Source organism: Lontra canadensis, unplaced genomic scaffold (genome assembly GCF_010015895.1).
Source record: "Lontra canadensis isolate GAN:19392208 unplaced genomic scaffold, GSC_riverotter_1.0 scaffold5, whole genome shotgun sequence".
Taxonomy (NCBI): domain Eukaryota; kingdom Metazoa; phylum Chordata; class Mammalia; order Carnivora; family Mustelidae; genus Lontra; species Lontra canadensis.
Window position 1 is genome coordinate 38,531,401 of NW_022630999.1, and position 12,120 is coordinate 38,543,520.

The window sequence follows — 12,120 nt, forward strand, 5'->3', positions numbered from 1 at the left end:
TTCTGACATGTGCATGCTCTTCCTGCCCAGCCTTGAGCTTTCCTGAATTGCCAAGTTTGGTGCTTTCCCAAAGGACTAGCAGGACCTATGGCAGAGCCAGAAGGAACCCCATGAGAGTTCCCTGCCTATCTCAGTGGGAATGTGGTGGTGGTGGTGCTGGTTTAAGGATAGAACTAGAGACCTTGAAGGGAGCCAAGCCAACTCTCAGCCTGTGTAAACTGTTGGAAGGCACATTTAGTTTCTGATGTAGCCATCTGCTAGATGCAGTTTTTAATCCTCTCTATTGCTATGTTGAAGTAATAGGGTTTTTTAACCTCTGGATATCTGTTCTCTGAGTTTATGGTAATGGGTGCATGGGTCAGGCCATGTATTAACATGCCAGCATGAGCTGGCAAATCCTCCAAAGTGTTCTACAGCTAGACTGGTGCAGGCACGTAACACTGCAACCTACTGAAGTAACTAGTTCTTAGCATGCTATGAGGCCAGGGGTTCACATCAAGATAAAACATGGTAGATTTCCAGCCTCCAAAGGCTTTCTCTCTTGCTTACCTAAAATCTAAGGGCCACTCTTTAAGGTAGCAGTGATGTGTGTTCTACTCTCTGCAGCCCTCAGAGGTTGGGGTAAACATAAGGAACAGAGTAAGGAACTTCACACAAAGCACCTGGGAAGCCTAGGAATTTCCCAGTAGCCTCAGCACAGGTTTCTAGAACACTGTTTCTAGGAAAATTTAATTCTGCTCCTGACTGCCTATTATTCCATTGTTTCCTGCTTCCTCAAGCCCAGGTGAGTGGGAAATCACTGACTGTTGTGTTGGCCTTAAAGGAATCTGGAGTGAGTACCAGGATAAAGCGTATTCTCCATCCAACCTTACGTGAATTCTGCTTCCTGCTAACAACCATGCAAAGAGGAATTTTTCCACTTAACTCAGAGCCTCCTTTACCCATCGATCTCGCAGCTGTTTCCCTGGCAGCAAACAGGAGGGGAGGATGTTAAGGGCCTTCGTTAGGTGGGGTACCAAGTGTCTTGCCCACACCTCTTTGGGAAGTTGTAACACTTTTTCCTTAATTCAGTCTGCATCTTATTCTACAATGTGCACTTTATGTCTCTTGCCCTTTTAAAACTTGTTCAGTGAAGGTCAGATGCCAGAATATTAAAAAAAAAGTCTATGTCGGTACAGTTCTTGGAATGGCCTGCCCGTTACTTCAGGTTTCAGGAGGTTTTATCTGAAGCACATGTTCCTTCCTAGTCCATGTTGAAACAGGCCTGCTTTGCTCAGGCCCCATTCCTGTCTCCTTGCTGACCGTAGGGCTGCTGCCTAGGTGCCATCTCCCTCCTCCGTGAAGGATGCACGTTTTGTCACTTAAAGCCAGTACAATCTGTATGTTACTCCCAAGGACCTCTGGGAACTCAATGGGACCTGTAAGGGAGAAAATAACTGAGAAATATCTGCTCTGCAAGGATTTGCTCATTTCCAGATCACCTCTGGGTTATTTCAGCTGTTTATCAAACAGCAAGTCATCAACCTAACAAAAACACTTGTTTCAAGTTGTGTTCTGCAGTCCCAAAACTGAAGTTGTAGATTCAGCTGAAAAACCATGAGAAATGACCAAGACACCTGTTGGAGTCAGTTGAATTTCTGCAGCCTCAGTGGGGCCTTTCTGGTCTTTTCTTCCACTTCTCCAGAATTTCCTGCAGCAAATACTTCTTTGTCCTTGCTTTCCTCCACTATGATGTTTGGATAAAAAATGAGCAGAGGATATTTGTCTCTTAAAAAAAAAAAAAGGAACCTAGAATCTTCAACTGAGCAGTCATTATGAAAATCGCTAATGGTGCCAAGGCCAAGGAAAGAGTTTCAGAAAATGACTGTGGGAAGAAGTGATAACCCCCAGAATGCAAAATCAGGGGAGTATTATCTGGTGCTTGAACAAGGAGCTCCACTTGACAACTGGTTTTTTTAGGACTTGTGAGGAATGCAGCAACAGGAAATCCATCCACAAAGGATGCAGTGCCCTAACTTGTACTGCACCTGAATAGTTACGTGATAATTTACTGAAGAAATTTAGTGTACTTTAAATTTTTTTCATAAAAGTTTACATTGTATTGTAGGTTAACATTAAATGTTTTATAACAAAAATCTCCAAACAAGTTGTGGGTCTTTCTGTCCAGGAGAGATGTGGTAGGTATTTTCCTATGTGTGAAGGAAAGTTTGGGAGACCATGGGGGTGGGAATAGGGTACTGCATTGCCAAAAAGCAAGAGAGAATCAAAGAAGACCATGGAGTTAAAATACTGTATTCCAGTGAAAGGAGGCAACAGTGTGGTATAGCAGAAGAAGCAGACAGATCCAGGTTTGAGTGGGATTTTCTGACCTCAGACAAGTTCTTTCGTTTCCCCTAACAATATATGAAGTTAACACCATCTGTATCAAGATGGGTTTGTAGGTTAATCAAATGTATATGAAGTGCCCAACAGAGGTGTCATTGTTCCCTTTGTCCATGGGAGTGTGTTCTGAAGGAATATTTTCTTGCAGTTGTAACTGTCAGTTTCAAAAGGGATGCCATGGCTCCTGCTAGAACACACCCATGTCCTTGTGAATGAATGAGTGCCTAAAGAAGAGTCACCTTTGATCTAATGAAGTCTGGACTGTTGGAACTCCCCTCCTAAGGTATTTTTGCTTGTTTTTTAATTTCTGAGAGGAAATGCAAGCCTTGGTTCTTTGCCTTTCTCTTTCCCACTCTGACTGCTCAAAGAACTCACTCCTGTGAGCTACGAATTCTTGTCATCTTCGTAGTCTACCCTGTTGCTTATCTGAAGATGTCGGCTTCCTTTTTGTTGGTTGTGTGTGTGTGTATTTTATTTTATTTTAAGATTTTATTTATTTGAGGGGCGCCTGGGTGGCTCAGTGCTTAAAGCCTCTGCCTTCGGCTCAGGTCATGATCCCAGGGTCCTGGGATCGAGCCTCACATCGGGCTCTCTGCTCAGCAGGGAGCCTGCCTCCTCCTCCTCTCTCTCTCTGCCTGCCTCTCTGCCTACTTGTGATCTGTCAAATAAAAATCTTAAAAATATATATATACATATTTTATTTATTTGACAGCAAGAAAGGGAACACAAGCCAGGGGAGAGGGAGAGGGAGAAGAAGCAGGTTTCCTGCTGAGCAGGAAGCCTGATGCAAGGCTCAGTCACAGGACTCTGGGTCCATGACCTGAGCTGAAGGCAGATGCCTAATGACTGAGCCACCCAGGCACTGCTTGTTCATTTTTTTTTAAATGTAGATCTCAAGTGTAAACTAGAATGTCTTCTGCTCAGTCTTGTAAGTCTGCAAGAGACATTGGTTCACCTTGGGTCAGAATCCACTTTTAAAAATGAACACTTTGCGGGCGCCTGGGTGGCTCAGTTGGTTGAGCAACTGCTATTGGCTCAGGTCATGATCCCGGAGTCTCAGGATCAAGTCCCATGTTGGGCTCCCAGTTCCACGGGGTGTCTGCTTCTGCCTCTGACCTCTCCTCTCATGCTCTCTCTCTTCTCTCTCAAATAAATAAATAAAAATCTTTAAAAAATAAGAAATAGGGGCTCCTGGGTGGCTCAGTGGGTTAAGGCCTTCAGCTCAGGTCATGATCCCAGGGTCCTGGGATCGAGCCCCACATCAAGCTCTCTGCTTAGCGGGGAGTCTGCCGCCTCCTCTCTCTGCCTGCCTCTCTGCCTACTTGTCTGTCAATAAATAAAAATCTTTTAAAGATGAATTTAAAAAAAATAAAAATGAACACTTCGCAATTGATTGTGAAGGTTATGTGTAAAAATTTTTGCCATCGATTGACAGATTAAAGGATGATTTGAACTCTGATGCCAGATATGCTTGGTTTCAAATCCTGGCTGTGGCCATGGTTTTAGCCAAATGACCTCAGCTCTCTAGGTTTCAGTTTCATCATCGGTAAAATGGGGCCGGTTGTAGCCTTGCACTCAGGATGAAGTGAATTGCTGCTGCAGTGACCTGGCACACAATAGGTGTTCGCTAAGGAATAGCTCTGATTACTGTTTGCAGCACAGTCTGTAGCTTGCCCACTGCTAACAGTCCATCCTAGATGCAGATAAAAGAAGGAGAGTAAAAGGGGAGGGGTTAAGTTGATGCTTTGCTTATGGGCGGATAATGTCCAACACTTTTTTACTTGCCATGCCTCCGGTGTTGTAATGCCATGTATTTTTACCCTGATGGAGCCACCAACCCCAAAGTCTCTTCCTCCTGACCGTGAGCTCTGTGCTGAGCCTCTCCTCCTTCTCATGGCTCTAACTCCCCTTTTCTCTCTGCCCTTCTTGGGAACTCTCAGAATGATTCCCCAAACTCCCAGGTTTTTAACCCTGGTAAGCTGAAACCTGGTTTTTTCTTGAAGATACCACTTCAGAAAAACCCATAATCAGGGATTGTTATTTTCCTTCAAATCTAGAAACCAGAAAATGGGTCTGCATTTCTCTTCTGCTGCTTTGATCCACTGTCGTCCAGGACAGTGTTCCTGAAGCACATGCCATCTCCTTGGGCTACTTTATACTGTTCTGGTTGCTACTAGTCATTCCCCCAGATACTGGCAACTGATGCTTTCTTCTCCACCAGCAACCTAGGTGACTCTTACATCCTATATACGTGAATTTCCTAAAATTGTGTTCCTTCTCCTGATTTGACTTATATAGCTGCTGAATGTAGTAGAAAGAGGCTTTGAGTCAAATCTGAATTTGAAACTACCCCTTGCTGAGTAATCTAGGGTGTTTCCTCATCTATAAACATCAAGGCAGTGCATCCTTGCAAAGTTTAGGTGCTCTTTAAATGGACTGCTGTGAAGTGCCTGGTGGTAGGTGGAAGAAGAATGCTTAGTAAATGTTTGCTTTCTTCGCTCCTGTCCCAGCAGTGCTATGCTTTGAGGTTAGCCTTCAGTGTGAACTGCTTCACCCTCAAGACCTCAGAACCAAACCCTTACTGACCACAGCCTTTAGTGCTCCAGCTCCATTGTCCCAACACTGCCCATAAGGCCTTTCTGTACCTCTCTACACCTCTTAATTCTCCCTACAAGAATTCTGTGGGCTTCATGCCCCTCTCCACTACAATCCAGTGCTGTCACAATTCCCCGAATTAAATGAACCATTTTATTTCTCTCCTCTTGTTCCTTAAGTTGCGAAGTCCTAGCTTATATATCACAGTAAACTGAGGAGCCTTGGTGTTGGTGCCCGCTTCTGTGCTCCAGCTCTGGGAAACTCCCCATGTGTTTCTGCCTCATAAGCATTGCTCTACTGTGTCCCCTTTCTCAAATCCAAGCCCTGCTGCATCATTTTCACTCTAAGTCCACTGCTAAGCAGCCTACTTCCTGAGAAATTCAAGTTCTTGTCACAGAACTTCATTCTCTTTTTCACTTCCAAATGGTTCTGTGTTGTTACCTGTTTCCTCTCTTTTCTGTCTTGTAGGTCTGTTTTCTCCTGAAGGAGATAAAACACACAATAAAATCCCCGAATCTTAAATCCACAACTTGATTATATTTTATCTTTATGTGTATACCAAAATCAAGGTGCAATATATTTAATCACTCTAGAAAGTTACTTTGTATGTCTATAGCTCCTCAGAGACAACCACTATTCTGGCTTCTTTTACCATAGAAGTTTTGCTTGTTCTTAAACTTCATATGAATGGACTCTGTGTGTGTGTGTGATTTTATAAATTGTTTTTTGTTTTTTTTAGAGCGCATGAATTGGGGTGGGGGAGAGGAGGGAAGGGAAGAAGGAGAAAGAGAATCGTAAGCAGGCTCCACACCCAGCACGGAGCCCAACATAGGGCTTGATCTCATGATCCTGAGATCATGACCTGAGCTGAAATGAAGAGTCAGATGCTTTAGAGTCAGGTGCTCCTGTTGTGTGTGTGTGGTTTTTTTCCTTTAAATTAATTAATCTTCACACCCAACATGGGGCTTGAACTCAAAACCCTGAGATCGAATCACTGAACTGACTGAGCCAGCCAGATGCCCCATCAATTGTTTTCTTTATTCAAGTATTCCTATTCATGGTAGGAAACTTTAGGAAGTGCAAAGGAACAATAAAAAAAAAAAAACTTTATAATACCACATTGTCCAGAGGTATCTGTCGTTAATATTCCAGTGTAAGTCTTCCCAGACTTTACCTATTAAAAACTTTTTCTTCTACAAAGATGGGATGGCATTGTAAATACTGTATTATCTCAATTTCACATCTTCTATATATTTTTAAATGACTATGCAGCATTTCACTGAATGGATGTGCCATAAACTATAAACTAATAAAAATCCTCTTATGACATTTTAGGTTGTTCAACTTTTTTTTTTTCTTTTCTATGTACAACTTAATAAACATCCATGTAGTGATAAATGTTCACATCCATGTTTGTTTTCTCAGGGGAAAAAAGAAATCGAAGCGAAATTAGTCCCAAAAGGATGGAATTTTGCTTTTTTAAATGATTGATTTCCAAATTGTAGTGCTATTTCTATAGCACTATTCTATAGTTCTATTTCTGCCAGCAGTGTGTGCTCAGTCTCCCATTTGTGTCATCATTGCCAGAACCTTTACTAACAACTATCCCCTTTTCAATCACTTGAGTCTCCTTTCATGTTCCATTTAAAAAATGTTTGGCATCTCCTCCCTTGCAAAACCTTAAACTTACCCACAAGTTACCATCCTACCTCCTTTCCTGCCAAGATGGCTTGCACAACCAGCCTCCACTTCTTTCTTAACCTCCTTTTGATTGAACCTCCATCCCCACTAACCATCTCTTACCGTCAGCTATAACCTCCTAATTGATCTCTTACAAGATCTCTGTAAATGTAAAAGTTCCCCAGTTGGTACCTGATACAGACTCAAGTGTCCCCTTGTTTCTGGCCCACAGATTGGGGGTCAGATTATGTGAACTAGGTAAGGGAATCACACTTTATCCTGAGGGCCATTGAGGAACTTTAAGCAAGGGAGATACATCAGATTTGGGTGTTAGAAAGCTGATTCTGTCACTGGGGAGACTGAATGCGAGGGAGGCAGGACTAAGAGGTGATATGATAGAGTCCTGAATCAGGAATGATTTGGGAATGGTGGGGGTGTTAATGATGGAAATGAGAACTATTTAGGAAGCACAATGACCAGGGAGGACCTGGAGGCTGATAAGATATGGAGGATGATGGAGTGAGAAATTGAGGGTGATGTCCAGGATCTGACAACTGCATTTAGGAACAGACAGTCACTGGTGACTTTCACAGGTGCTATTTCAGGGGAGTACAGTATTGGAAGGTAGAAATAATGAATGGGAGATGAAGTGTAGGCAGTTCTTGGGAAATTTGTCGGTGGAAGTATTGGAGGAAATAGAACAGGCCAGAGAGGAGCTGTGAATGAGAAAAGGTCATTTGTTTCAAGTTGAGAGAGACTTCATTATGTGTAAATGTTAAAAGCAATGAGATTTTAGAGGAAAAGTTTGAAGATCCACAGAGTGAGGATAACAGAAAGATGTCCCTGGGGTGGTGGAAGGGTTTTGGCCTTAGGAGGAAGGATGGGAACAGAAGTCAAAGTATTTGTAGATTTGAAGGCAAAAAGTTGAGAGTGTGTGCATGTGATGGCCTCTGTTCTGTCAGGTTGTGGGGGTTGATGAGGTCAGATGTCTAAGAAGACTGAAGAAGATTTGAAATAGCCATTTTAGAGAGCAAGCCCGAGTATAAGATGACTTAGGTGGCTTTCTGGAAAAACAGAGACCAGGTGAGACTCAGACCAGAATACATAATAGGGAAAGACACGAAAAGCCAGGTCCTGTCACCAGTCTGTTTCCTTCCTGCTGCCAGTTTTCTTTCTGAAAATGGGTCATATGCAGCCAGTTTTTAGCACCTCCTTTGTCCCAGGTCAAAGTCCAGCTCCTCAGCCCGGAGCTGGAGACTTCAACTCTGGGCCCTTGCAGAACTTCATAGCTTTGTTTTTCTGTTCTTCCTCATGGCCACACGAACTAACCATTATGGATCTCTTGGTTGTTCCCTAAGTATACCGTGCATTTCCTGACTAACGATTAACACAACTGGCACTCAGGAGAAATGTTTTTTTGTTTTTTTTTTTAAGATTTCATTTATTTATTTGACAGACAGAGATCACAAGTAGGCAGAGGTAGGCAGAGAGAGAGGGGGAAGCAGGCTCCCTGCTGAGGAGAGAGCCTGAAGTGGGGCTCGGTCCCAGGACCCTGAGATCATGACCCAAGCCGAAGGCAGAGGCTTAACCCACTGAGCCACCCAGGCGCCCCAAGAGAAATGGTTTAAAAGACAGGCTGTCAATTCCTCAAACTCTTCTGGTGGCCAGCAGGCAGTGCCTAGACCACATGATTCTGGTCTTCCAGAATCCTGTTTATAAGACTCTGGCTTACTATAACACAGGTACTAGCAAGGAGAGTAGATATAAATCATAATTAGCATGGTATACCAATTTAGGAACACAGTATTTGTATACATCTGGATCTTTCCAGGTAGCTCTTACCTTTCAGTGCCTCTATTAGAGATCTTTAGTTGCAAGTAACAAACAGGAAACCCACTGTAGCTAATTTAAGGGAAAAAACTGATGTGTTGAAAGACCATGGGGTAGGTCCCAGAACTGAAAGTCAGATCACAGAAAGGGTGAGGTCCAGGTTTCAGAAGGGGTGGGTTGGTGGGAGGGTGTTGTCAGAGGTAGAAGATACCCTTGGGAAGTCAGGATTCCCACCTTTGGGAGGGAGGAACACAATTGGCAAGTAGATTGGGGTTTCTGTGCTTAGTTGCACCCCATATATGGTTTCTGTGCTTAGTTGCACCCCATATATGGCTTTTTTAAAAATTGCAGAAAAGTATAAAAAAGAAAATAACCCTGATTCACATCCCTACTACCCCAAATTATTAATATTTTGGCATATTTTGCTTCAAGCTTTTTTTTCCCCTGGATATACTTTGGTTAAAATCACATCAACTCTTTATACATTTGCTAAATTAAATCCCTTCATGCTCAGCGGATGTGGCTAATTTCTGACGGAGCAACCGGCCATTGTGTAGTGCACTGACCGGCAGTGAGCCCTCTGTTTTTCGGAGGCCTTTCCTAGTGTGCAATTCTCTGTCAGAGACTTGAGCTGAGGTTGAAATAACAGCAGAGGCCAATGAGTTTGCCTCAGCTTGTCAGAACTGTGGAGGCCAGGGAGCGGTTGGTTCGAGGAATCATCGTATAGAAAGATCATTGAATACGGGACAGATAACAGTTAATTTACTATGCTGGGACGATGGAAAGAATGAGAGGGCAGGGCCTGGGCAAACACCTGGGCCCTGGGGCTGGGGTCAACTTCCCACATGCTTTCCCTCCCAGCAGCTTATTTGTTCACTTATTCAATCACCTGTTGAGAAAACCCTCACTGATGTCCATGCTCTTTTGCTAGGATCTGGGAACATGGTGACTGTGATGGCCCTTGGTCTAGTGAAGCAAAGGCATGGGCAGCCAGCTGGATTGATCATAACAGGTGAGATGTGTGGGGGAAAGCTGTCTGCATGGTGGGCTCTGGAAGCAGAGTAGAAGTGTGGCCTGCTTTGGCTTGAGGGAGGGATCTGGGGAAGCTCACGTGAGGAGAGGCATTCAAACTGGACTTTGGGAAAGGAGCATGCTTACCAGGAAAAGTTAAGGCATTTGAGGCTACATAAAAGTGTGGTTCAATGAAAAAGGCTGCAGGGGTGGGTAGACCGACCTGGGCTTGAGCCCTTGATCCCAGCTCTGCTGTGTATTGGCTCTGGGATCTTTGCCAAGTCCTCTCCCATTCCTGGGCCTCCCTTTCCTCAGCAGGAAATATGAGGGAGGTAGTAACAGTTTTACAGTAAAGAAAACAGAAGGACTCCGTGAGGGATAACTCGGCAGTATGGTAGGCATTCACAAAATGTGAATGGTCTTCCAAGCAGGGGGACCAGCATGCACAACATGGGTAAAAACAGCATGTTGGGGAAACCATGAGAACCTGGTCTGACTTGAAGGAAGGCTTGAAGGAAGGAGGGGAGACGCAGGGGCTGACAAGAGTGAGATGAGATTGTGATAATAGTTCTTCTACTGGCTCCATTCCCTCCCACAGGGAAGCTGGCGAGGCAGGGGAAAGGAGGAAAATACAACTATGGAACCCCATTTTTTTGACATCACCCATCTTCCAGTGAAATGACAAAGGGGGTTTATCTTCAGGGCTGCAATCAGTTTCCCCATTCATAAAAAAAGGAAAAGAGGAGACAACATTCCTTCTGTGGCTGTCATCCCCAAGAACCCCGTAAGGGACAGAGGACTTCCATTTTCTGTTGCATCCCAGGAGGCTGTAGGGTAGCAGTGGAGCATGGAGGGGAGTGGGGGGAAACAGACTGAAGACCTCTGTTAGGGTTTTTCAAAAGTGGGTTTTCTGACTTGGAGGATGCAGAAGTGGAAAGACTACCAGATTATCCTGATTCTCGCCATTTTCTTCGTGGGCCTAGGGTTAGCCTGGGGCCTCTCTGAGCTGCAGCTCCTCCAGCGGGAAACCAAAGATGATAATGCCTCAATTCAGGGAGCTGAAGAGCAAATGAAACACTATGGTTTATAAGACCCCCTGGGTCCTGGCCCCTGACCACCTCTTCAACTTCATCTCTTCAACTTCACCCTGTGCTCTTGCCCGAACTCTTTCTTGCCTCTGGGCCTCTGCATGTTCTGTTCCCTCCTCCTGGAATGCTTTTCTCCTGACTAGGTAGCTCCTTTTCATCATTCAGGCCTCACTGGTCTCAATGTCACCTCTGGGAGACCGCCCCATTTTCATGACCCTTGTGATAATCTGAAGTTATTCTTTACTTATATATTGTCTGTCTCTCCTGGAATGCCAGCTTCCTGGAGGCAGGAACTTTGTCTCATTCACTGGAGTTCCCCCACTGCCTAGGACAGTGCATGGCTTTGGGCAGAAACACTCAGCCAGTTCTGTTGAATGACTTTATTTAGCACAAACAACATGCAAAGCAACCTACAAGGTGCTGAGGACTCAGTGGCAGTTAAACTGCCCTTATAGAGTATGTAGGCTTTTACACTTGTGCCGAGAGAAGAACCGTGAAAGTCTTTCCCATGAGCATACATGCTGAGTTCAAAGGGTGCTGAGGCACCACGGCCAAAGGGGTGAGAAAGTATCTGTTCCTGGAGCTCCACCTTCCTCCCTCCGAGGACCTGTGGTGTGCGGCCCTTGGTGAGATGTTACCAATTCTACCAACCGTTATTAAAGTAAAGACACACTTGACTGCCACTTCATTCATTCTTCAAGAAATGGTTACCATGGGTCAGGCATAGTTGTAGTCACTGGCAGGCAGAGCTTCTGATAGAACAGCGCAGTAACCAGAATGAACTTCTACCCACCCCCAACCCCGCAACACTGCCACACCTTTAAGTAAGAGAACTACAGCCCAAAGATGATAGGATTTTTAAAAATATTTATTTTTTTAAGTAAGTTCAATGCCCAAAGTGAGGCTTGAACTCACGACCCTGAGATCCAAAGTTGCATGCTCTACCAACTGAGCCATCCAAGAGTCCCAAGATGAAAGGATTTAGAAAAAAATTTTTTTAAACTTATTTTTTATTTGAGTACAGTTGACATGCCATATTACATTAGTTTCAGGTGTACAGCTTAGTGATTTAACAAGTTTATCCATTATGCTATGTTCACTACAAGTGTAGCTGGTGTCACCAGACGACACCATTACAAATATCATTGACTATATTCCCTATGCTGTGCCTTCTGTTCCCATGACTTACTCATTCTATAACTAGAAGCCTGTATCTCCCACTCCCCTGCACCCATTTTGCTCATCTTCCCACGCACCTCCCCTATGGCAACCGTCAGTTTGTCCTCTGTATTTATAGGTCTGATTCTGCTTTTTGTTTAATAATTTTTTTCTTTTTTAGATTTCACTTATGAGTGGAAACATTTGGTATTTGTCTTTCTCAGTCTGACTTATTTGACTTAGCATAATACCTTCTAGGTTTCCCACAGTTGGCTGTACACTACGTTACGTTCCCACCAATAGTTGCTTTTTCTCCACATCCTTGCCAATACTGTTGTTTCTTGTCATTTTGATTTTGGCCATTCTGACAGGTGTA

At 44.0% G+C, this 12,120-nt stretch overlaps 1 long non-coding RNA gene across 1 annotated transcript; it reads left to right on the forward strand.

Annotated features, from left to right (window-relative positions):
- The first annotated feature begins 950 nt into the window (after positions 1–950).
- On the forward strand, positions 951–10,413 carry LOC116864351. The gene is made up of 3 exons (XR_004382000.1): positions 951–2,665; positions 9,419–9,499; positions 10,097–10,413. It is a non-coding gene; the product is annotated as an uncharacterized LOC116864351 (long non-coding RNA).
- The last annotated feature ends 1,707 nt before the right edge of the window (positions 10,414–12,120 follow it).